At 47.5% G+C, this 23,040-nt stretch overlaps 1 protein-coding gene across 4 annotated transcripts in view; it reads left to right on the top strand.

Moving 5' to 3' along the window:
- HDGFL2 (HDGF like 2) overlaps positions 1-23,040 on the top strand; it is a 460,705-nt gene that overhangs the window by 1,498 nt on the left and 436,167 nt on the right. The gene's annotated exons all lie outside the window — the stretch shown is intronic.

The raw sequence follows: 23,040 nt of genomic DNA on the forward strand, positions 1-23,040 counted from the left end.
ATGCTGCATCCACCTAGGTGTCACCTTGATTCATACTTGTGAATCAAAAAAAAAATACCCCATACTTCTCTTTGAACACCTCCTTGAGCGAGGGAATTGCATTAAAATTCACTATGTCCAGTCAATAAGATTTTCTTCCAGCAGAGGTCTGAATTGCACATTTGTATAACTCACAACCCCCCCCCTCCTTACCTTACAATCCCCTCTTTACAGCAGTGACTTCTGCCCCATCACCCCCTACATCAAAGCCCCACGTGTCACAAGAATTTGCCCTAAACCCCTTCACATCACCGCAATAGTGGATGGAACTGTAGACTGATTCAGCGCACAGTTCTCTCTGGGTCTGCTGGCCTTCTGTTTATATAGGGCTAGTTTACACCACAACCCCTGCATTAACTGCGTTTTTGCATGTGCCTTTACATGCATTTGTGGCGCAATTTTGGAATGTTTTTCTTTATTTGAATTTTAAGGCTGGGTTCACACTATTGCGAATTGAACCCGTATCCAATTTGCAATAGCAGGAGATTTTAACCTGCTCTCTATGGAGAGCTGCGGCTCCATTGCAAATTTGCACAGAGGTCCTGTGCGTCTTTTGGTCCTTTTCAGGTCCGAATTCAGCCAAAAATTTGGGCTGAAATCGGACCTGAAACAATGAACGGGGACGCACTGGACCCCTGCTGTGAGCTGCATTCGAAGATAGTGTGAAACCAGGCTTAATGTACTACTGAGCTGGGAAATTGCTTAGTAGGGGATCTTCTAAGCCAGGAAGCTGCAGGGCACGGGATCTACTAAACTGTGGTTATTACTGAGACAAGGAACTGCTGAGTGGGAGATCTGCTGAGCGGTGGTACCGAATCGCAAGTCATGAAACTGACGACCCAGGGTACTACTGAGCCATCAAAATTAAAAATGCACAAAATTCCCTGATGGATCTCAAATCTAAATTCCTCATCATGACTTCCCATTTGACATCACTTCCCCTTTAAAACAACTAGCCAACACACGCAGGGCATTTGCCAAGCTTCATTTGAAGCTTCAAAAATTTTTACCAAAAAATTAAAAATGCACAAAAAATGCATGTTAAAGCAGTAGGCATTTTAATGTGTTCCTAATCAGGGCAAGTGTAATGGAGGCCTAACTATAACCCTGACAATGACCTGTTTCATTGCACTGCCAGCACAAACACAGCAATGTTGAAGACCATGGATAAAAAGCCACTTACATGAGGCCGCATATATGCATACACTGTGGAAAGGGGTTAAGACTTCTCAAACCTTCATTGTTATTGTCTTAACTTCTGTGTGAACTATATTAACCCCTTCGTTAGAGTAGGGTTTTTACAGGGTATTTTCTCTCCTCGTCTTCCAGGACAGCCACTGAGACATGGGGCTCCTCCCTCCGGGACAGGAAACACATTTGCCACAAATTTCAAAAGGTGGTCCTCAGGGCCTCCCCTTCAGTTTTAGTGTTTCCTGCCAGACGGGAAGGAAGCATGTTGGGGACCTTCCTGAAGGGAGTTCCATGTCTCAGGACTGTCCTGGGATGAGCTCTCCTGGATGTACCTTCTCCTGCCTGCACGATCCCACCTGGTGAATAGAGTGGGGCTGTGTGTCTCGCCACTGTCTGTGCTCAGGTTGAGAGAGACCTCTATGGTCCCTCTCGCACCACGCCGGACTGTACCTTCCCTGCCAGATGGGGAGAAAGGAATGGCGTGTGGCTTTGTGGGCGGGGCGGCTTCCAGCAGAGCAATGTCATCAGGGGGTGCCCAAGTCTCATGGGGTTTGGCGGCGGAGATTAACCAGGCATCCCGGCACCGAGTGGAGACCTGGCATAGGCTGAGGCGGCACCAAGGGACCAATGGAGGGCACTGTGACGGTTCTGTCGGTGGACTCCTGTGCCTCTGGCACCTTTCAGGTAAGCAAGGGGAAGGGTCCTCTCTGCTATCCCTGGGAGCGCTTTTTGTTTCCTTGTTCCTGGGGGCCTTTGAGGAGCCACAGGTGATTCTTTTTCTCAAGTCTCAAGCACAGTGGTTTATAGAGGCAGGAGTCTATTGTTTATTGTGATTTGTCTTTTTGTGTTTGGCTTTTAGGTTAAAGCACAGGACAAAGCTCAGGCGCAGGCTCCAAAAATGAAATGTGCAGTATGTGCGGCAAAATTGAGCTCTACTTGGGAGAAGCCTCTTTGCCTGGGATGTGTTAGTAGCCTAGTAAAGGACCAGTCAGTGATGGTGTGTCACAAGATACTCTCCTCAGTTAAGAACGAGATTGCACCCACCTTTCAATTCTTTAAAAGCCTGATGGATAGGATGCAGGGTTCTCCTGTGACCCTAACTTGAGCCGCTAGTATGCCGGCCTTGTCCGAGCCTAGCCAGGAGGAGGATGGTCAGGACTGGGATGGGAATCCCAAGTCTCACACCTCTTCTCAATTAGACTCTGGGTCAGAGGAAGAAAGGTAGGGTGATTCTTTCAGGAGGTCTAGATATAGACGGTCACTGGATGATTGTAGGTGACCTGCTTAAGGCAATCTGGCACACTGGAGATAGAGGAGGAGACAGTACAATTAGCAAAGCATGACCTCATGTCCGAGGGGTATTCCCGGTTCATAGTTCTTGTGGACTCAATTAATTTGGAGTGGGAGAACCCTGAAAGGAGACCATTTTTCTCAGGTAGCCTCAAGCTAAGGTTTCCCTTTGAGAAGGATGCAGCCCATCCTTGGAATAAGACTCCTAAGATAGATGCTCCACTTGCTAAGGTTTAGAAAAATACAGACCTGGCCTTTGACGATTTGGGATCGCTGAGGGACCAATGGATAAAAGAGGAAATGTGTTACTGTGCAAGGCCTGGGATGCCACTTCAATTTGTTTGAAGCCGGCTTTAGTGGACACCTGTGTTGCCAGGAGCTTGGACTGCTGGCTAGCACAGTTGCAATCCCATATCTCGGCAGGCACATCCAGACAGCAATTGCTAAAATCATTTTCATTGCTCTTTAAGGCAGTCAGATTCCTTGCTGATGCCTCTGCAGAGTCAAATTGGCAGCCTGATCATCTGCGCTGGTGAATTCCGCCGGGAGAACGGTGTGGCTGAAGATTTGGGTGGGTGATTCAGCATACAAGCTTAGGCTTTGCGGGTTGCCTTTTTTTTTTTCCTGGAATCATTTGTTTGGTTCTGTCCTTCAGGGGTCCCTGGAGCAAACCCGGGACAGGAAGAAGGCATTCCCCGGAAAGAAAGAAAAAGGCAGGTGGCAAATTTATTTATTTTGTTTGAGGCCACAAGCAGCAGAACCAGCAAGACAGGGAGAGTTGCCCTAAGAAGCACTGGACAGGACATAAAGGTCGGTGTAGAGGAGTTATCTTATTTAATCCTCCTCAAGCCCCTGCAAAATCCCTATGCCTCTTTTAGTCCTCGTGAGGGGACGGTTGGTGGCCTTTCTCCCACAGTGGGCCTCAGTGACATTGTCCGTACATCCTGGAGATCATAGGGGAGTTGGGGTTTAACTAAACCACCCCCCCCCCCTCAATTTCTGTTGACTTTTTTTTTTTTTTTTATTCCCACATCTTCATGGTGAAGAAGACATCAGGCAAGTTCCGTCTGATTCTGAATTTGCATCCTCTCAACAAGTCGAAGTACAAACACTTCAGAATGGAGTCCATCTTTACAGTGACGGGAGTTCTTTTTCCGAACTGTTTTATGGCGACAGTCGATTTGAAGGACACATACCTCCACACCCAGATTTTCAGAGGTTAGCGGTCAAGAATGGCTTAGAGATCCGTCACTTTCAATTTTAGGCATTACCTTTTGGCCTTGCCTTCTCACCAAGGATTTTTACAAAAGTCCTTGCGGAAGCAGTGGCCCCGCTGCGGATGATGGCCGTCGATGTCATTCCATACCCGGACGACCTCCTCCTTTTTTTGTCACCAGGTCTTCTCAGCAGCTGGAGATGGACCTGCAAAAGTCGCATGATTTTCTACAGCCTTTAGGTTGGCTAATAAACAGAAACAAGTCCCTGCTCGTCGTCTTTTAGAAGGTAGTACACTTGGGCTACATAATCTCCTCCCATAGAGGAGAAGATTCTTCTCCCAGAGGATGGATCAGGCAGCGGCACCATTGCAGGCCAATCGGGAGGTTTCAGTCGGGGAAGTCATGAGGGTAAGGGGCCTTATGACATCTTGTTTCCTGGCAGTCCCTTGGGCGAAATTTCATCAGCATCCTCTGCAGAAACTCCTTCTTAGATGTTGGAACGGCAGCCAGGACACTGGACCTGCCTATTCACTGAACGACCAGAGTCAATAGGGCGAGCCACCACAATCTTTCCTGCGGTCTTTTTTTGGGTCAGGCCAAGATTGCTGATTCTTACAACCGATGCCAGTGCCCTCAGCTGAGGTGCCTACTTGGGGGAAAACCTGGCTCAAGGAGTCTCGTCTCCAGAAGAAGCCAGGGTAGCCTCAAATCATAGGGAGCTGCTAGCTATTTAAAAGGCATTGGAGATTTTCCAAGCGCTAATGGGGGGGGCACCACCTCCAAGTTCATACCAACAATGTGGCATACATAAACTAATGGGGGACCTGGTGCCTTTCCCTGCAGCAGATCACAGGCAAGCTCTTTACTTGGGCCAAACAGAACCTGGCCTCTGTGCCTGCCATCCACCTAAAGGGGGCCCAGAGTTCCCTAGCAATTTTTTTTTTTTTTAAGCCGCCATCGAGTAAAACGGGTCGATTGATCACTTAACTGGGAGGTGTTTTGAGGCGATCATTCAAGCCAGGGGCCTGCTGGGCCTAGACCTTTTTGCCACAGGGGGCAACTGCAAGGTGACACAGTTCTTCTCCCTGCGGCCTCCAGAGAGGGAGGACCTAATCTTAGTCAACTCCCGCAAACTGGTAACTAGGGCAATGTATGCTAAGATTTGGAAGAGGTTTAACTCTTGGCTGAGAGAGCAAGGTCGGGAAGACCCAGATATCCCAGAAGTCTTGGATTTTTTTCCAGGCAGGGGCAGATCTGGCTCTCTCCATGAGTACTTTAAAGGTACAAGCAGGGGCTCTGTGTCTTCTTTCAGGTCTCCCTGCAGCAGAACCAATTTGTAGCAGAATTTTTCAAAGCCCTCGCCAAATCTAGGGTGCAAAGTTGTCCAGCCTGGGACTTATCTTTGTTTCTTGTGGCTGTACGTGCAGTCCTTTTGAGCCCCTGGAAAAATCTGCAGTTAGGTGGCTAGTACTAAAGACAATGTTTTTTGTGTTGGCAATCACATCCGCAAGGAGGGTGAGTGAGTTGCAGGCACTCTATTCAAGAGCCTTTTTTGTTAAGTTTTGAGGATAGGGTTGTGCTTAAAACATACCTAGGGTTTCTTCCCAAGGTGTCCTCCTAGTTACACAGGATATTGCTGGGAAAAGGAATTTTAGTTTGTTAGACCTGGCTTACCTTGGAGTTCCGCCCGCCCCTTTTAAAAATTAAGTCAGCAACTACACATACTGTAGCTGCTGTCCTTTAACATTAGGACACTTTACCTGTCCTGGAGTCCAGCGATATTGGCACCACAGCTGATGTTTACATCGGCTGGTCGGGTGCTGCTGCCACCATTGCTGGTAAGGGAACCTGGCAGTGTAGCCTTTTGGCTTCATGGCTGGGTCACTACTGCACATGCGCGAAGGGGGGGCCCGAGCTGCTGACTGACTTCTCCGTGGCCTGCTCTCCTGAAAGAGGGAAGAGCGCCCCAGATAAGCAGAAGTTCCAATTTTTTTTTTTTGGGTGGAACTCTGCTTTAAGGTTAGCAGGGAATTCAGAAAGTGGGATTCCTTGTTTTGTTAATCTTTGCAGGTGCACGGAAAGGTTACAATGCACATAAGTCTTCTATTGCTAGATGGATCAGGATGGCAATTGCAGAGGCACAAAGACTGTCAGGAATGCCAACGCTCTTGGTTAACGCACACTCGACCAGATCTTTGTCGCCTTTGTGGGCAGAGAGGGCCGGTGCCACTCCAGAGGAGATTTGCAGAGCGGCCATGTGGTTTAGCTATTCCACATTTTGTAAAGTACTATCGCCTGGACATGTTCTTGAGTAAGGAGCAGGCGTTTGGACTAAAAGTCCTCCAGGCAGTGGTCCCACCCTAGCAGGGTAAGTTTCTTGCTAATTGTCTCGGTGCCTGTCCTGGAAGACGAGGAGAGAAAAGCGGAGTTAGACTTACCGGTAACTCATTTTCTTGGAGTCTTCCTGGACAGCCTGCCTTCCCACCAGAGTTCCTTTTGTTTCCCAAAGGGTTGTGGTGTTAAGTCTTGTGTTTTTTTTTTTTTTTGTTTTTTTTTTTGTTTTCAAGTGCCTTCCGGCGGTTTTTGAGGATACTCAAGGGGAGGCCTGGAGGACCACCTTTTGAAGTTTGTGATGAATGCGTTTCCTGTCCCAGAGGGAGAAGCCCTATATCTGTCCTGGAAGACTCCTACAAAATGATTTACTGGTAAGCCTAACTCCGTTTTTCTTCAATCATCATTTTTTCAGTACAGCACATGAGAGAAAAACTCTACCCACCTAAAACAGGAAACCTAACATCTACAATGATTAAAAACAGCATAGCCACATCCGTTATTTGTTTCCCTCGGCTTATTGGGAACAACAAAATGGTTTATTTTCTCTCAAGTCTTTATACTAGTTGCAGGGGCCTTCTGGTATATGCACCCTATGATTTTAGGAACAGTGAACCTGGAGGGGTTGCATACCTGGGCTTTTCTTGGTTAGAATTGACTTTTGTCAGTATCCTAGTTGTGGGATTTCCTTCTCATGATCTTTGATTAGAAACAACTATCCCTGTTGGCACAGAGGCTCTAGTGGCTCCCCTTTGCTGACATTTGGTCTTTCTGTGTGTCGCCCCTGTACTGCTGATTGTCATGGATGGGTTGTCACCGCCGGTATTCTCGCATCCTTAAGATGGGGAATGGAGTGCAGGTGGGTTGTGCAAAACTGAAGCAGGTCCATGCTGCTTCTCCCTGGGTGTTGGCGAGGTTGAAGCAGAGGAGTCTAGTGTCCCTGGCTACTTTTTTAGGCAGGTGACACACTTCTGATAAGCAGACTAGGAGGGAATGGAGCAAAGTACACCATGGGTCTGCTTGAACAGACAGCAATATGGCAGGGTAGCATTAACGGATGGCAGAGATGAAGCGTAAATGAGTGGCGGATGGAGCACTAAGTTGATTTAGACTTTCCCAGGAGTCTTAATGCAAGCTTCCTATGGTCAGCACTGCTGCATCATGCAGTTTGATTGCCAGCTGCTATTAATCTGACAGATATGTGTACCATCAGCTCCAGTAGTTTGGAGTTATGTTATGGCTCTTCTACCTACCACTATTATGGGGAGGCCCAGTGTGAGGTACTCTTGGCATATTGTCCTTCCTTTGATTGTTGGTTGCTTTGGTTAGGGTTGTTGGCATGCTTCTTTCATGTGCAAGAGTTGAGTGTGGTGTTTTTCGTGTCTGTCATCAGGGGAGCAATTCGGAGATACAGGCTATCACACACCCCTCAAGCTGCAGAGCAGAATGCCAGCAGCTCAGAAGTAAGCAGACACGCCTGTCTATTAACTCCTTGTATTACACTTGTTGAAGTGTAGAGGTGTTGGGGTGTGCTTATTATTCTTTTTCTGGTTAATACATTTCCTTTTTCCAAGTTCTCTTCCAGGACGGCTACGGGAGAGAGGCTCTTCCCACCTAGCGCAGAAAACGCGTGATCCACATTTTTTTTTTTTTTAAAGCATGCACCACAGTATACCCTCAGTTCTTGTGTTTTCTTCTGGCCAGTCAGGAGCACGCATCATGCAGTGATGCATTTATTCTGCAGGCCTTCATGCTAGATGGCGGGAGCTTCCCGGCTGAGATATCCTGCTAAGAGGGATGGGCAGTGAACCTGGGGATATCTGCAACTCAGGGTTCTCTTTTTGCTGTCTAAAAGAGTATTATAGGACAAGGGACCCCTTCCCTTTTTCTTTTTGGAGCTAGTTCTCAGAAGCATCCACAGGGAGGATAAGCTCTGGCAGAGGAGGCAGTGTTCTCACAGAACTTTTCCTCCTGTTATCCATTCTATGGACTACCTCCTTTTCTTTTACGGCTGAGAAGTGTTTTTTTTTTTTTTTTTAATACTTGAGGACTGGTTTATTTGACTACTTATTCAGTGCGGGAAGTTTTAAGTAGTGCATTGATATATGGTTTTAAGCACACCAGTACACATTTACTATATATCACCCATTGACAGCGCTTCGATCTATATTTGATTTAAGTATCTTTTAATTGTATTGATTTGGATCGCTTCATCATGATTCGTCTTGCACATTTATTTTTTTGAATTATTTATATAGATTGGGATTGTTTCAATACGAGTTTCCTCTTCTTTACACTGATTTTGAGCGCACGTTTTTTGTTTTATTTTATTTAAGTGTTCTCACGGGAGTCCTTCCTGGGGGAGTTGTAGGAGTGCCTTCTGCGTTCCAGCCATGCAGGCATTTTTGTCTAATGCTGGAGCTGCTCTCCATTTGCGGCTCCTCTTCCTGTTGCTAGCCCCATTCATGAGGTGTGGCGCCGGTGAATGACGTCACAGCCGACACAGCGGAAGTGACGTTGTGGGAAACATTAAGTCATTGGGTGGCCATATTGCAGTTGGCAGTCACGGCCTGGATGCAGCTGGGGCTATGAAAACGCCTCAAGCCCCCTTATCTTATCCCCAATCTGGCTCTGGGATCCTCCCTGCAGGACTTAGGGGGGTAGAGTGGGCAGCGCCCAGGCACCATCTCGTGTTATCTGCTGTGCATTATGGAGGCTTTCCTTCATACCTAGTCGGGGGGATGGCACTAGATGTGTTTCATGGAGGGGTCAGGTGGCCCAGTACATATTTTATATTTGTTTTTTCAGTGTGCTTGGGTGTGTAGAATTTACCTGATGGTGATTGTTCACTTTGGTGTTATGACTTTATAATAAGAGTGTAGCTGCGCTGATCCTAGAGTGCTTATAGATCTATACCACAAAAACGTGAACAAACAGTATCTGCGATGTATAAACCAAATGAATTCAATCATCAAGACTATATAAATGTATAGGGAAAAATATTAAACAAAACATGTTTTTAACAATAGTCCCAATAATCCTCTTCACAATCTGATCATTTGAATCCCATGTGCACAAATTTGCATCCGTGATTTAGCAAACTTTTTAACACTTCGTGAAACACCACCACCTTCTAAAATGGGCACTCGCCAGAAAAAAAATTCCACCTTTTGGTTTATATTGGGACTTCACACTTCACTCTCATGGGTTGCCAGATAGACCCATTTCAGAAGGTGGTGGATTTTCCTTGCACAATTGCGAGCAACAAATTAATCCTGGACTTCATAGATGTCAGGTACAGGATAGAATTCAGCAACAGACCCCCCAAACAGATTTTTCCTGGCGACTCTTCAAAGAGACGAAACAGCTATGACATCTGTTACAAGACCTACTGCACCAAAAGGTGATAAGCTTGATTCTGCGGTTTCAAGCAGAAGGCGGCTTCTTCTCCCACATATTTTTTTTTAAGGAAAAAACCTTCAGGAAAATTCAGATTTAATTCTGAACTTGAAAAAGTCAATGCATTTGTGAGGTACAAGAAGTTCAAGATGGAATCTATCTACAATGTAAGGGGACTTAGACCCCCAAGGCGCTCTTTGTCTTCCTCGACTTGTTGGATGCTTACCTCCCATATCCCGATCCATCCGGAATCCAAAAAGATTTCTAAGATTTGTGGTAAAAGGCTCAGAAAATATGCTGTTCTTTCAGTGCAATGTGCTCCCCTTCAGCCTTGCCTCGGCCCCTCGTATTTTTACCAGAGTCCTGGTAGAGGCCTTATTGGTGTTCAGAACAGAGGGTGTACAGATCATCCCCTTATCTGGATGACCTTCGGGGACTCAGCGGAGGAAGTAGTACAGTATTTAAATTTAATGATCAACTATCTTCAGAAATTAGGGTGGTTAATAAACCTGGAAATATCTCAACTTCAGCCAGCCCAGAATGACATTCCTAGGCTATGTGATCTATTCTACAGTGAACAAATTTTTCTCCAAGCGTCTTCCAGGACAGCCCATGAGACCTTGGGCTCCTCCTACCAGGACAGGAAACACGTCACCCCCACCATATAAAAGGGCGGTCCTCCAGGCCCATGTCAGTTATTTGTGTTTCCTCCGGACGGGGGGTAACATGTTCATGGAACCTGCTCCCATAGGCCTTATAAGCAGGGGCTTTGTATGGCCTTTTTTCTGGGGCATATCACTTACCTCTTCCTCTGCCAGAAGCAGCACACCGCTGGGGAGGTTGGCTGTGTTGCTGTTCTCTGTCCTCAGTGCCTGGAGAGGGCCAGGATTGGTGTGAGGTCGTGCCCCTAGCGCAGTGCATTGCACTCTAGCTCAGCTGAGCTTCGGTTGTCCTTCCCTGCCGACAGCCTGGCTGATCTGAGCAAGGAATGGAGGAAGCCGCAGTGTTCGAGGGGGCGGAGCTATTGCGCTCCAAGCTGGCCCACAGGAAGTGCCTGGAGAGGGTTACTTCCGGGGCATATGACATCATCATCGGGCGCCGGAGACGAGGTTCCAGTCTTCATAAACGGCGCGAACAGAGAACGCTGGCTGCTGGTGTTTCTTGGTGTTAAGCAGCCAGGCTGTGAATGACCAAGAGGGGCAGAATGGATCCTCCTGCAGTACCTGCACAGGCAGCGGATGCAGTTCCCAACACCAGCACCTCACAGGTAAGCCTGGGGTGTTCTGTCACCACCTTGCTATCCCTGTGAGTGTTCCCTCCCCCTCCCCCCTCTGTAGTAGTGGGTGTAAGGGGACACATTTCCTCCCTCCTGCACGTGGTGTTACGGAGTGATTGTGTGGCTTTAATTACATTGTGGGTCATTTATTTTGTCTTGCAGACCAAGACTCAGGACAAGGCCCAAGCGCAGCCACTTAAAAGGAAATGTGCGGTTTGCGCAAACAAATTGAGCTCCTCATGGAGCAAAGCAGTTTGTCGCACCTGTATAGAAGGCCTAGTAAAGGATGACCCGGTTGCCTCTTGCCAGAAGATGCTTACTTCTGTTAGGGATGAGCTTGCGTCCACCTTCAGTTCCTTTAGAACACTTATTGACAAGCTCCAGACTCCAGCAGAGAGTCCGTCTTCACTGAAGGCGTCAGTAAGCACTCCGCAGCAGGCAGAGAGTGAAGACTCTGAGGCTGAGGTCAGATCTACCCGTTCTTCTCTGGAAGAATCAGGGTCAGATACAGAGCCCAGAGATAGAGAATCCACTCGAGGCTCAAGATTTAAGTTATCTGTTGAGGATGTAGATGACTTATTAAAGGCTATCTATACTACCCTTGAATTAAAAGAGGAAGAGGTTCAGTTATCCAAACATGATCTTATGTATAAAGGATTACATAAGAGAAAATCAAGAGTGTTTCCAGTTCATAGTTCTTTGGTTGATACTATTAAACTGGAATGGGATAATCCAGAGAGAAAACCATTCTTCTCCAGTAACCTAAAAAGGAGGTTTCCTTTTGATGAGGACACTGCGCAGCCATGGAATAAGAATCCCAAGTTAGACGCACCTCTTTCAAAAGTTTCAAAAAACTTGGACCTGGCGTTTGATGATATGGGTACGCTTAAGGATCCGATGGACAAGAGGGGGGATATCCTTCTCCACAGAGCCTGGGACTCAGCAGTTGGAAACCTGAAACCAGCTTTGGCTTCCACTTGTGTGGCCAGAAATCTGGAGGTTTGGTTGACTCAGATTCAGTCACATCTGTCAGCAGGTACCTCCAGAGAGCACATTTTAAAGTCTTTTCCTCTCCTATTTCAGGCAGTGGGTTTTTTGGCAGATTCTTCCGCTGAGTCGGTAAGAATGTCAGCCAGGACTTCGGCTCTAGTGATCTCGGCCAGGAGAAGCCTTTGGCTTAAGACCTGGTCAGGGGACTCGGCCTCCAAGTTGCGCCTTTGTGGCCTTCCTTTAACTGGCGATCATTTATTTGGCCCAGGTCTACAGGAGGCACTGGAACGCATGGCTGATAAGAAAAAGGCGTTTCCAGAGAAAAAGAGTTCAGACAGCCAGAAAATTTTTTCGTGGCCAAAACAGGCAACAGTCCTAGAGAAAAGGACAGCAGGCCGAAAAAGCATTGGACTGGGCACAAAGGCAGAGGCAAAGGGGGAGTGCTATTTAACCCTCCTCAACAGCCCGCCAAGCCGCAGTGACTTGTGTTCCCCGGTGGGAGGGAGATTGAGGGCCTTCATCCCACAGTGGGCAGCAGTCACTCTGAGCCCCTTCGTCCTGGACCTAGTGACCAACGGGTACAGGCTGGAGTTTGTTCACCAACCACCAGAACGTTTGTTGGTCACATTTCCTCCACAAGATCGGGAGAAAGCAAGGGCTCTGGGTCTCCAGATCGGAGACTTATTAGATCAAAAAGTCCTGATTCCTGTTCCTCGATCGGAGCGGGGCAAGGGATTCTATTCCCATGTATTTGTGGTCAGAAAGCCAGCAGGAAAGTTTCGACTTATCCTGAATCTCCGGACCTTAAACAAGTCCATCAGATACAAGCATTTCCGTATGGAGACGGTTTTTACAATCAAACCTACTATACCCAAACTGCTTTATGGCCACGTTGGACTTAAGGGATGCTTATCTTCACATCCCTATCCATCCAGCCTTCCAAAAGTTTTTGAGATTGGCAGTGAAGACGGGTATGGGGACCCGACATTTTCAATTTCAGGCCCTCCCCTTCGGTCTTTCCTCAGCCCCACGCATCTTTACGAAGGTGTTGGGGGAAGTGCTGGCTCCTCTAAGATTAAAGGCAATAACGGTTATCCCTTACTTAGACGACCTCCTGATAGTGGCAAAATCATACCAAAGGCTGTTGGAAGATCTCCAGGCTGTACAGGACTTCTTACAGTCCCTAGGCTGGCTAATAAACAAAGAAAAATCGTCCTTGATTCCGGCCCAGAAAGTAACTTATCTGGGTTACGATTTTTGCTCCGTGAACCAAAGAGTTTTTCTTCCTCAGGAGAAGATTACCAAAGTGTTCCAGACTATGTCAACATTGCAGACCAACCAGTCGGTCTCTCTGAGACAGGTGTCGAGGGCAGTGGGTCTTATGACCTCATGTTTTCCCGCAGTACCATGGGCGAGACTCCGTCAGCGTCCGTTACAAAGGTTTCTTTTAAGAAACTGGGACGGGGACGTAAGGTCCCTGGAGTCAAGGATCTGGCTTCCCGACAGGATAAAAGGAAGCCTGTGGTGGTGGAGAGCTGGTCAGCACCTAGCAGGAGGTCTCCCATGGTCCTTTCCCATTTCCCGAAGGATTACCACAGATGCGAGTTCCTGGGGATGGGGGGCCCACCTCAGCAATGCAGTAGCACAAGGAGAGTGGTCCCCAGAGGAGGCAAGGGCCTCATCCAATCAAAGAGAGCTGCTTGCAGTCCAGAGAGCCCTCCAGTCTTTTCAGATGGAGATCAGGGGTCACAACCTCCAAATCCTGTCAGACAATATAGCGACAGTCGCGTATATCAACAAGCAGGGAGGCATGAGAAGCTGGAGGCTTCAGTCCATTGCCCAGGAGATCCTTTCATGGGCAGAGGGGAATCTAGCCTCCATTTCTGCTGTACACCTGAAGGGGAAAAACAATTGCCTGGCAGATTATCTCAGCCGTCACAGGATAGACCGAGACAACTGGTCCCTTCATCCTGAAGTCTTTGCAGACCTCACCAAGAGATGGGGTTATCCGGTAGCGGATTTGTTCGCAAACCGAAACAACCGCAAGACGGAGATATTCTTTTCCATGAACCCGGCAGACCAAGCCTTGGGGATCAATGCTCTGGCGAACCCGTGGCCTCCAGGCCTATGCCTTTCCGCCAATCAGGCTGATTCCAGAAGTCCTCCGGAAGTTTCGGCTGGAAGAAACAGATCTGATTCTAATTGCCCCGTTTTGGCCCAAGAGGCCATGGTTTTCCCTGCTACAGTCTCTGGTTTCAGAGCCTCCGTGGAGTCTTCCGAAAAGGGAAGACCTATTATTGCAGGGTCCAGTATCGCACCCTCAGGTGGTTTCCTTAAACTTGACGGCCTGGTATCTGAAGAAAAGATACTGAGCGCCCAAGGGTTCTCTGACAAAGTAGTCAGGACTCTCATTAATTGCAGGAAGCCAGTTACTAGAGCCATATATTCCAAAGTTTGGAAAAGGATTAACTCATGGTTATCTGAAAATGATAGATTAACTCATGATATTCCGTCTATTTTGGAATTTTTCCAAGAGGGTGTCGACAAAGGTCTTTCTGTTCGTACCTTAAAGGTACAGGCGGCAGCTATTAGTATGTTCCTCCAGTTTTCTCTCCTGGAAAATCCCACTATAGCCAGATTTTTCAAATCTATCTCTAGGGCCAGACCAGTAGTAGTGAGAAGTTGTCCAACGTGGGATCTGTCCCTAGTACTTCAAACTCTGGTAGAATTTCCGTTTGAACCTCTGGAAAGTATGTCAGTTAAATTACTTACATTAAAAACTGTGTTCCTTATAGCTGTTACCTTAGCTCGTAGGGTAAGTGAGTTGCAGGCCCTATCAGTTAGGGAGCCCTTCCTCACGATTTTTGAGGATCGAGTTGTGTTACGAACCGATCCAGGTTTTTTGCCCAAGGTGGCAAGTACATTCCACCGATCTCAAAACATTGTATTGCCAACCTTTTGTAGTTCGCCACAGGGCGACTTAGAAAGAAAATTGAGTTTTCTAGATGTAAGAAGGATTCTCTTGGTCTATCTTGAGGTCACGAAGACCTTTAGGAAAACTGATGCCTTGTTTGTCCTCTTTTCTGGAGTTCACAAGGGGAATAGTGCATCTAAAGCCACATTGGCTAGATGGATAAAGCAAGCCATCTTGGAAGCTTACAAAATTAGGGAGGTCCCTACACCTTTTGTTACTGCGCACTCAACTAGAGCCTTGTCTACGTCTTGGGCTGAGAGGGCTGGTGCCTCACCGGAACAAATTTGCAGGGCTGCCACTTGGTCCAGTTGCTCGACCTTCATTAAACATTATCGCCTGGATCTCCTATCAGCTCAGGAGCAGGCGTTTGGTCGTAAGGTCCTTCAGGCAGTTGTCCCTCCCTAGACTGGTAAGTTCTGGCTCATCGTCTCATGGGCTGTCCTGGAAGACGCTTGGAGAAAAGCTGAGTTAGTCTTACCGGTAACTCCTTTTCTGAGAGTCTTCCAGGACAGCCGGATTCCCACCCGGTATTGTCTGAAGTTATGTGTATTATGCATATGTTTTGCAGGGTCCTACGGTTCTTGAGAATACTGACATGGGCCTGGAGGACCGCCCTTTTATCTGGTGGGGGTGACGTGTTTCCTGTCCTGGTAGGAGGAGCCCAAGGTCTCATGGGCTGTCCTGGAAGACTCTCAGAAAAGGAGTTACCGGTAAGTCTAACTCAGCTTTTTTCTCACGGAAATAACATCAGCAATTAGGGCTGCAACTAACGATTATTTTCATAATCGATTAGTTGGCCGATTATTGTTTCGATTAATCGGTTAATAACCCTAAAAAAATGTGTGGTGTATAATTTAGTTAATATGCAACATTTAAAAAAAGGCAATTTATTCCTAAATATCTTTATACGCAGGGGTAAATATAAATAACCAACTATACGGTTAGGGAGTAAAATCTTTATTCCTCTCTGAGAATGACAGACAGAAGAGATATACTCTATATACTATTAGAGGTTGAATCTGGACTCAGATCAATTTTTTTTATTTAAAGAAAAAAAAATTCTAGACTGTTTTGCAGATTTTCAAACAGAACTGTAATATTACATGCTTTTCTGCAGCTTCTCCATTGAAGTATATTAAACCAAAAAAGCACCGTTTTGCATTGAAAAAGGTCCTTGACCCTTTCCAAATACACAGCAGCTGAAAAAAGCATAGATGTGAACGTTACATGAACTGTAGTGCATTTCTGCAAAAAGCACCAAAAAACACATAGGTGGGAACCAGGCCTAAGACATTTAGTAACATAATGGAGTTAAAAATAAAAAAAAAAATTTTTTTTTTTTACTGTGCAACAGTGAAAGTAATATTTACAGTAGAGATTATTTGCTCTTTTTGTACTATATAGGGCTAATTTTAGCTTTTTTAACCCCATTATGTTACTGGCCGATTAGTATAATTACATAATCGATTAGTTGTCGATTAATCGATTAGTTGTTTCAGCCCTATCAGCAATATCAGCTCTTTGCCAGAATCCTCAATAAAATACCGATGAGGGTATTGGGCCTGATGACTGCGTCTATTCCCAGAATTCTCTGGACACCTTCTAAACTTCATGCTCTGTTTGGAACTGGGAAGGTGGAAGCCCAACCAACTCTGGCGGAAGTCCCCGTATCCGTGAAAAAATCTTTAAGATGCTGGCTAGACGCAGAGAACCTTTCAATAGGCCGTCTATGGTCTCAGACAAAACTGGTTGTAGTCACTACAGACGCAAGTGCGTGAGGTTGGGGAGCACACCTACAGGGGCATTGGGCCCAAGGAGCATGGCGCCTCAGATAAACAATGCCTCATCCAATGCAAAAGTTAAGAGCAGTCTTGGAAGCTCTAGTCACATTTGAGGTTCCTCTAATAGGCAAACCTATTCAGATTCTTTCTAGCAACATAAACAGTCTGTTACATCAAAAAGCAAGGCGGCACAAGAGCCGTAGGACTCATTGGGATAGCAGAAGAACTTTTTGGCCTGGGCAAAAAAAAGAACCTGTCATCTTTCGGCTGTGCATTTAAAAGGAGAAATGAACAGTCTGGAGAATTTGTATGAGCAGGAGAAAAATTGTGTATGACAGAATGGTACTGAATCAAGGAATCTTTGATCAAATCTGTCTAAAATGGGTAGCACCAACAATCAGCCTTTCCTCCGTTCTCATTAATCCTGAAAGTAATTTGGACGATAACATTTCCAGCAACGAAGATGGTCCTTATTGCCCCCTACTGGCTCAGGAGGGCATGGTTCATCATGTTGTTCAAACTGAGTATAGCGGACCCCTGGAAGCTCCCTCGACCTCATCCATCAAGGAGTTTGAACGCATCAAGCTGGATTATCTCAAAATGTGATTGAAACAGTTCTCAGCAGTAGAAAAGATGTTATCTGCTACAAAGTGTGGAAAAGATTCTGCAGATGACGAACAGATGATAGAATATCTGGCTCCATTATTCCGTCAGTACTGGACTTCCCACAAACAGGGGCGGACCATAATCTGGCCCCCAGCACTTTAAAAGTGCATGTAGCAGCCCTTTCTAATTTTTTGGATATGCGTCTGGTAGAACACTCTCTAATATTAAAAGATTATTTCTGGGGGCGTGGCCTGACACAGCATGGAGTAGGACGTGCTTCTCCTGGGCTCCGTCCATTACTCCTGCTGTAATTAATCCTGGACATCCCATACCGCACCATCTGCTGGATTAACCTCCCCAGAACATCCACCACACGCTCAGCTGTCCATTTCAGCAGCGCGACGAACGGCGGCCCGAACGGAGTGGCGATCTTCCACGTGGCGGCCGGTCTCAGGCAAGTCCGTGGCTTCGGCCTACTCCCGGAGGTCCGCGGCCATCTTGGTCCACCTCTACACCCAGCCCCCATTGAAATAGCTGTGCCTGCCGCTGCCTAATTAAGGGAAAAACCTCCTAGGGGACCTAAATTATATCAATCCCCTCATATACAGACTTCCTCTGGCCCCCAATACCCCTGCAGGAGCGGCGGCCGCATTTAGGCAAGACTGGGGCTTCGCCCTACACACTGAGGCCGGCGGCCATCTTAGCACACTCAGTCCCGGCCTGTGCTACACTTCCATACTGCTGCCTTTTCAATTCTTTCTGGGGGGAAAAAAACTTTCCCTTTTTGGGGAACCCTCAAAATCTGCACTGTGCATCTGGACCACTAGTACCCCAAATAGTACCGCAATCCAGTGCGCACTTGCCACATAGAAGCAGACTTTATTCCCGGGTGCCTTGGGGGCTCTGTGACTCTAGCCAGCACTCTTTCCCTTCTCACAGGCTACTAAATCTGCGTAACAATATTGGGGACCCATCTAGTAATTCACTGGACCCCCCCAAGTATGTCACCAACCAAAGCACAGAAGGCAGCGGCGGCGAAACTCGACCAATACCGCCGACATGACAAAGAAGATATGGAGGAAGATGGGGCCTCTGAGAAGGCAGAGGGGAGCGAACGAACAACGAGTGATAATGACAAATTACTTGAAGCAATCGCCTTCTGTAGAACTTCCCTCACAGCACAAATTGAGGAAGTCAAGATGGATATTTCCCTCATTAAGCAAGACTTTCAAAAACTCAGAGTGAAGGAAGCTGAGACCAGACTTAGCACAGTTGAAGACGCCATTCCACCTCTACAAACATCCTCAGACCACGTACAAAGGCAAATACACCAACTCCTCACCAAACAAGATGACATGGAGAATAGGCTGAGAAGATGTAATATACGCCTGATCGGTCTGCCTGAGGGGACTGAGGGCAAAGGCACAACCACGTTCCTCGAACAACTACTGATCAACACCTAGGGGAAAAGGCCTCTTTCCCATATGTTTGCGGTGGAGCGGGCACATCGTATGCCAGCCAGACCCCCGCCGCAGGGAGCCCCTCCTCGCACTTTCATAGCTAAACTTCTCAATAAAAGATTATTTCTTTCTCATACATCACGGGACACAGAGCCTCAGTAATTGCTGATGGGTTATATAGGTATCACTAGGTGGTTGGACACTGGCACACCCTAACCAGGAAGTTCAACCCCCTATATAATCCCTCCCCTTACAGGGATACCTCAGTTTTTACGCCAGTGTCTTAGGTGTTGGACGTGTAAAGATGTCCTGTGCTGAGCTCCAAAGGTAATATATCCTATACTGGGGCAAGCCAGGCGAACCGGATCCATTTCAAAGTGTCCTTTTTAGGCCGAATTGGATGGTACCCGGGCCTCGTGTCCGAAGAAACGAGGTTTTACCTGTAATACTTCCTCTTTTTAGAGAGCTGGACCCCGCATTTCAGAAAATGGTTCTTCTAGCCTTATTTCTGGCCAGGTGCTTTACAGGCCCAGAACTGTGGATCCCCCTATCCATAGGGGGCCCCAGTCTCTGAAGGTTTTTCCAAACTGAGCCCACCGTGAGAGGTGAAGATTGGGTCTGTATAACAGAACCCTGCGGCTGGATAAGGTAAGGGAGATTCCACAGAATTTTTTTTTTAGTTCTAGTAGGTTTCTCCTTTGAAGTAAATGCATGCTATGCCTATTGTCGCCACCGGGGGCTGCCAAGAGCACATACCTTCTCATGCTGATGTCTGTCTCAGTGTTTCACGCTGCACAGCTCCTCCAGCCGAGCTCCAGGTAGGATGGGATGGGGGGTTCTCCTCCGGGTGATTTCCCCCCAAGAATAGGGGGGGCCGCAGGTGATCTGTGAGGCGGTAGTATACCGCACTGCCGCCACCATTGCCACGTGCAGGCCCCATCACTGCCGGCCTCTCTCCTTCCTTCCCCACCCCCAGCCTTTCTCCACGCTTAGCCAGGAGGGTCGGCTGGCGCAGGAAGCGCACTTTTTTTTTTTGAAAAACAAAGGGGGGGCGGTAGAGTGGGGGGGCGGAGCGTCAGCGTGCTCAGATGCTCTCATTGCCGGATGCAAGGCTATAGGAGGCACACTTTATAGGTGCACTCAGCCTTTGGAGGGACACAGAGCTGACGGTCGCATGTAAGGTGGGACACAGGCATTCACCTAGGCAGCATTTACTAAAGAAACACTAGACTGGACATTGGTAGCAGGGCTTTTGCCGGACTACATCGCTCAGCAGTCAGTGTTCATTTTTTGATACCTCCACCTTGTTGCTTTGCACTATGGGTAGAAGAGGTTCAAATACCCCAAGAACCAGAGGCTCTAGGGGATCTCCTTCAGGTTCTGAGGACCCCCTTTCTGCAGCATCCTCCCCCCTGAGGGGCCAGGGACGGCTAGCCAGGGAGAGCCATTGGGGTCAGGGGCTACACCTGCTTCTGGCACTTCAGCCCCTGTATAGATTACGCAGGAGGTTTTTTCCTCAACCATTAACGGTCTAGAGGAAAGATTAATGGCCGTAATTGCATCTTCACTCAGTGGAAGAAAACGCACTAGGCCTTCCTCTGCTTCCCAGGACCCTCAGGCAGAGGAGCTCTGGGATAGGGGAGAAGAATCCCTTTCAGAGGATCAGGATGGAACTGATGATTCCTCTTCGGAATCAGGTGGAGAGGGACCCTCTTCGGCTTCCCAGGAGGAGAAGGTCTTAGTACAGATCCTTGCTGGTTTGGTCCGCTCCACATTTAAGTTGCCCGTATCTGAATCAGTTAAAGAACCCTCATCTTCTTTGGGGTCACTGAAGCCTCCTCAAACAACACATGCTTTTCCTGTTCATAATCTGCTAGAAAAGCTCCTTTTTATTCTGAGTGGGATCACCCAGATAAATGTTTTTTTCCGCCGAAAAAGTTTTCAACACTTTATCCTATGGAAGAAAAGTTTATTAAGAGGTGGGGAATACCGGCCGTTGACGCCGCCATTTCCTCCGTAAATAAAAATCTGACTAGTCCTGTAGACAATGCTCAGGGATCCGGTGGATAAAAAGATGGAGTCCCTGTTGAAGGAGCAGCGATTGGAGTCGCTCAATAAGAGACCATGTTAAGCAGGTCATCAAAGTTCTACCTGAACAGCAGGCCCTAGGGGTTGGCTAACCTTCCAGCAGCCTTATGTTTTGTTGTTGACGCCATCAGAGATTCTATCATCCAAACCTCTCGTCTTTCACTTGGGTTGGTACATATGCGTAGAATCTTATGGTTGAGAAATTGGTCAGCTGAAGCACCATGTAAGAAGCTTCTGGCTGGGTTTCCATTTCATGGTGCAAGGTTGTTTGGAGAAGACTTGGATAAATATATCCAAAGGATCTCTTGTGGGAAAAGCACTCTCTTACCTGTTAAGAAGAGTAAGCGTCCCTCTTTCAAACGGACTCTTTCCCCAGCACCAGGGGCATCAGTCTCCAGACGGCCTCCTCCCTCTGGGTCAAGAAACAAGAGTCAACCCCAGGGACAAAATAAGTCCTGGGGAAGAAGTCTACTAGACAAGACACTAAGGCCTCTTTTATGAAGGGGCGCTCGCTCGAGTGGGGGGGGGGGGGGGGACTGCTACAGTTCTCAAAGCTCTGGCAGGAGGACTTCCAGGACTGATGGGTAACCTTAGGGTACAAACTGGAGTTCCAAGAATTTCCCTCTCCTCATTTCCTCAGATCAAGTGTCCCCAGAGATCCAGAGAAAAAGCAGTCGCTCCTTCTAGTGCTAGAGTGACTTTTGTCGCAAGAGGTCATTATGTTGGTTCCCACGAAGGATCAAGGATTGGGCTTTTATTCCAACCTTTTTACGGTCCAAAAGCCAAATGGGGGTGTCAGACCCATTCTGGATCTAAGGGATCTGAATCGATTTCTAAGGTTTCGGTCCTTCCACATGGAATCAATTCGGACAGTAGTCTCCATCCTGCAGGGAAGAGAATTTTTGGCATCGATAGACATCAGAGATGCATATCTGCATGTGCCCATTTTTCCTGCTCATCAGAAGTTTCTACGCTTCGAGATAGGAGGGTGTCATTTCCAGTTTGTGGCTTTGCCTTTTGGGATAGCCAATGCACCTTGAGTGTTTACAAAGATCTTGGCTCCTCCTCTGGCCAGATTAAGGGCCCAGGGTATAACTGTCATAGCACACCTAGACGACCTGCTCTTGATAGACCGGTCGGTAGCCTCTTTGAACGGGAACTTGAGGACCACAGTCAAGTATCTGGAACACCTAGGTTGGATTCTCAACCTAAAAAAATCTTTCCTAAAACCAGTAAGAAGACTGGAGTATTTGGGTCTGATCATAGATACAAGCCAGGAGAAAGTATTTCTACCTCAGGCAAAGATTACGGCTTTAAAGGAGTTGATTCTGGTAGTAAGGACCAAGAAGGGTCCTTCCGTCCCCCTTTGTATGAGGCTGCTAGGAAAGATGGTGTCTTCATTCGAAGCAGTTCTCTATGCTCAGTTTCATTCAAGACTGCTGCAACACAGTATCCTGTCGGCCTGGAACAAAAATGTTCAGGCATTACTTTCTGATGTACCTGTCTCATACTGTGCATCAGAGCCTCAATTGGTGGTTAATACCCGAAAACCTACAGAAAGGGAAATCCTTTCTACCGGTGACCTGGACGGTGGTAACAACGGATGCCAGTCTGTCGGGTTGGAGAGTAGTTCTGGAACAGTCTGCGCTCCAAGGGGTATGGTCCAAGAGCGAGAGGACCTTGCCCATCAACGTTTTGGAGATCCGTGCGGTATATCTAGCCCTGAAGGCCTGGACTCTCAGGCTACAGGGTTGCCCAGTCAGGATCCAGTCCGACAATGCCACAACAGTGGCTTATATCAATCATCAGGGAGGCACCAGGACCCGAGCTGCTCAAAGAGAGGTGAACCAGATCTTAGTCTGGGCAGAGAAGCAGGTGCCATGCATATCGGCAATCTTCATTCCAGGGATAGAGAACTGGCAGGCGGACTATTTAAGTCGCCAGCAGTTACTTCCAGGGGAATGGTCTCTGCATCCCGACGTCTTTTGGGCCATATGCCAAAGATGGGGGGGGTTCCGGATGTAGATCTCTTTGCATCCCGATTCAACAAAAAGACATTTTGTGGCAAGGACAAAGGATCCCCTTGCATGCGGGACAGATGCGTTGGTGATTCCGTGGCATTGGTTCTCACTGATTTATGCATTCACACCTATTCTGCTACTGCCACGACTCCTTCGCAGGATCAGGCAGGAAAGGAAGTCTGTGCTTCTGGTAGCCCCAGCTTGGCCCAGGAGGACTTGGTATGCAAAAATAGTAAGGATAAAGGTGGGTTCCCCGTGGACCCTACCGTTACGCCCAGACCTGTTATCTCAAGGTCCAGTGTTCCATCCTGCCTTACAAACGCTAAATTTGACGGTTTGGCTATTGAAACCCACATTCTGAAAAATCGTGGGCTTTT

The sequence above is a fragment of the Aquarana catesbeiana genome, linkage group LG01 (assembly GCF_042186555.1).
Source record: "Aquarana catesbeiana isolate 2022-GZ linkage group LG01, ASM4218655v1, whole genome shotgun sequence".
NCBI lineage: Eukaryota > Metazoa > Chordata > Amphibia > Anura > Ranidae > Aquarana > Aquarana catesbeiana.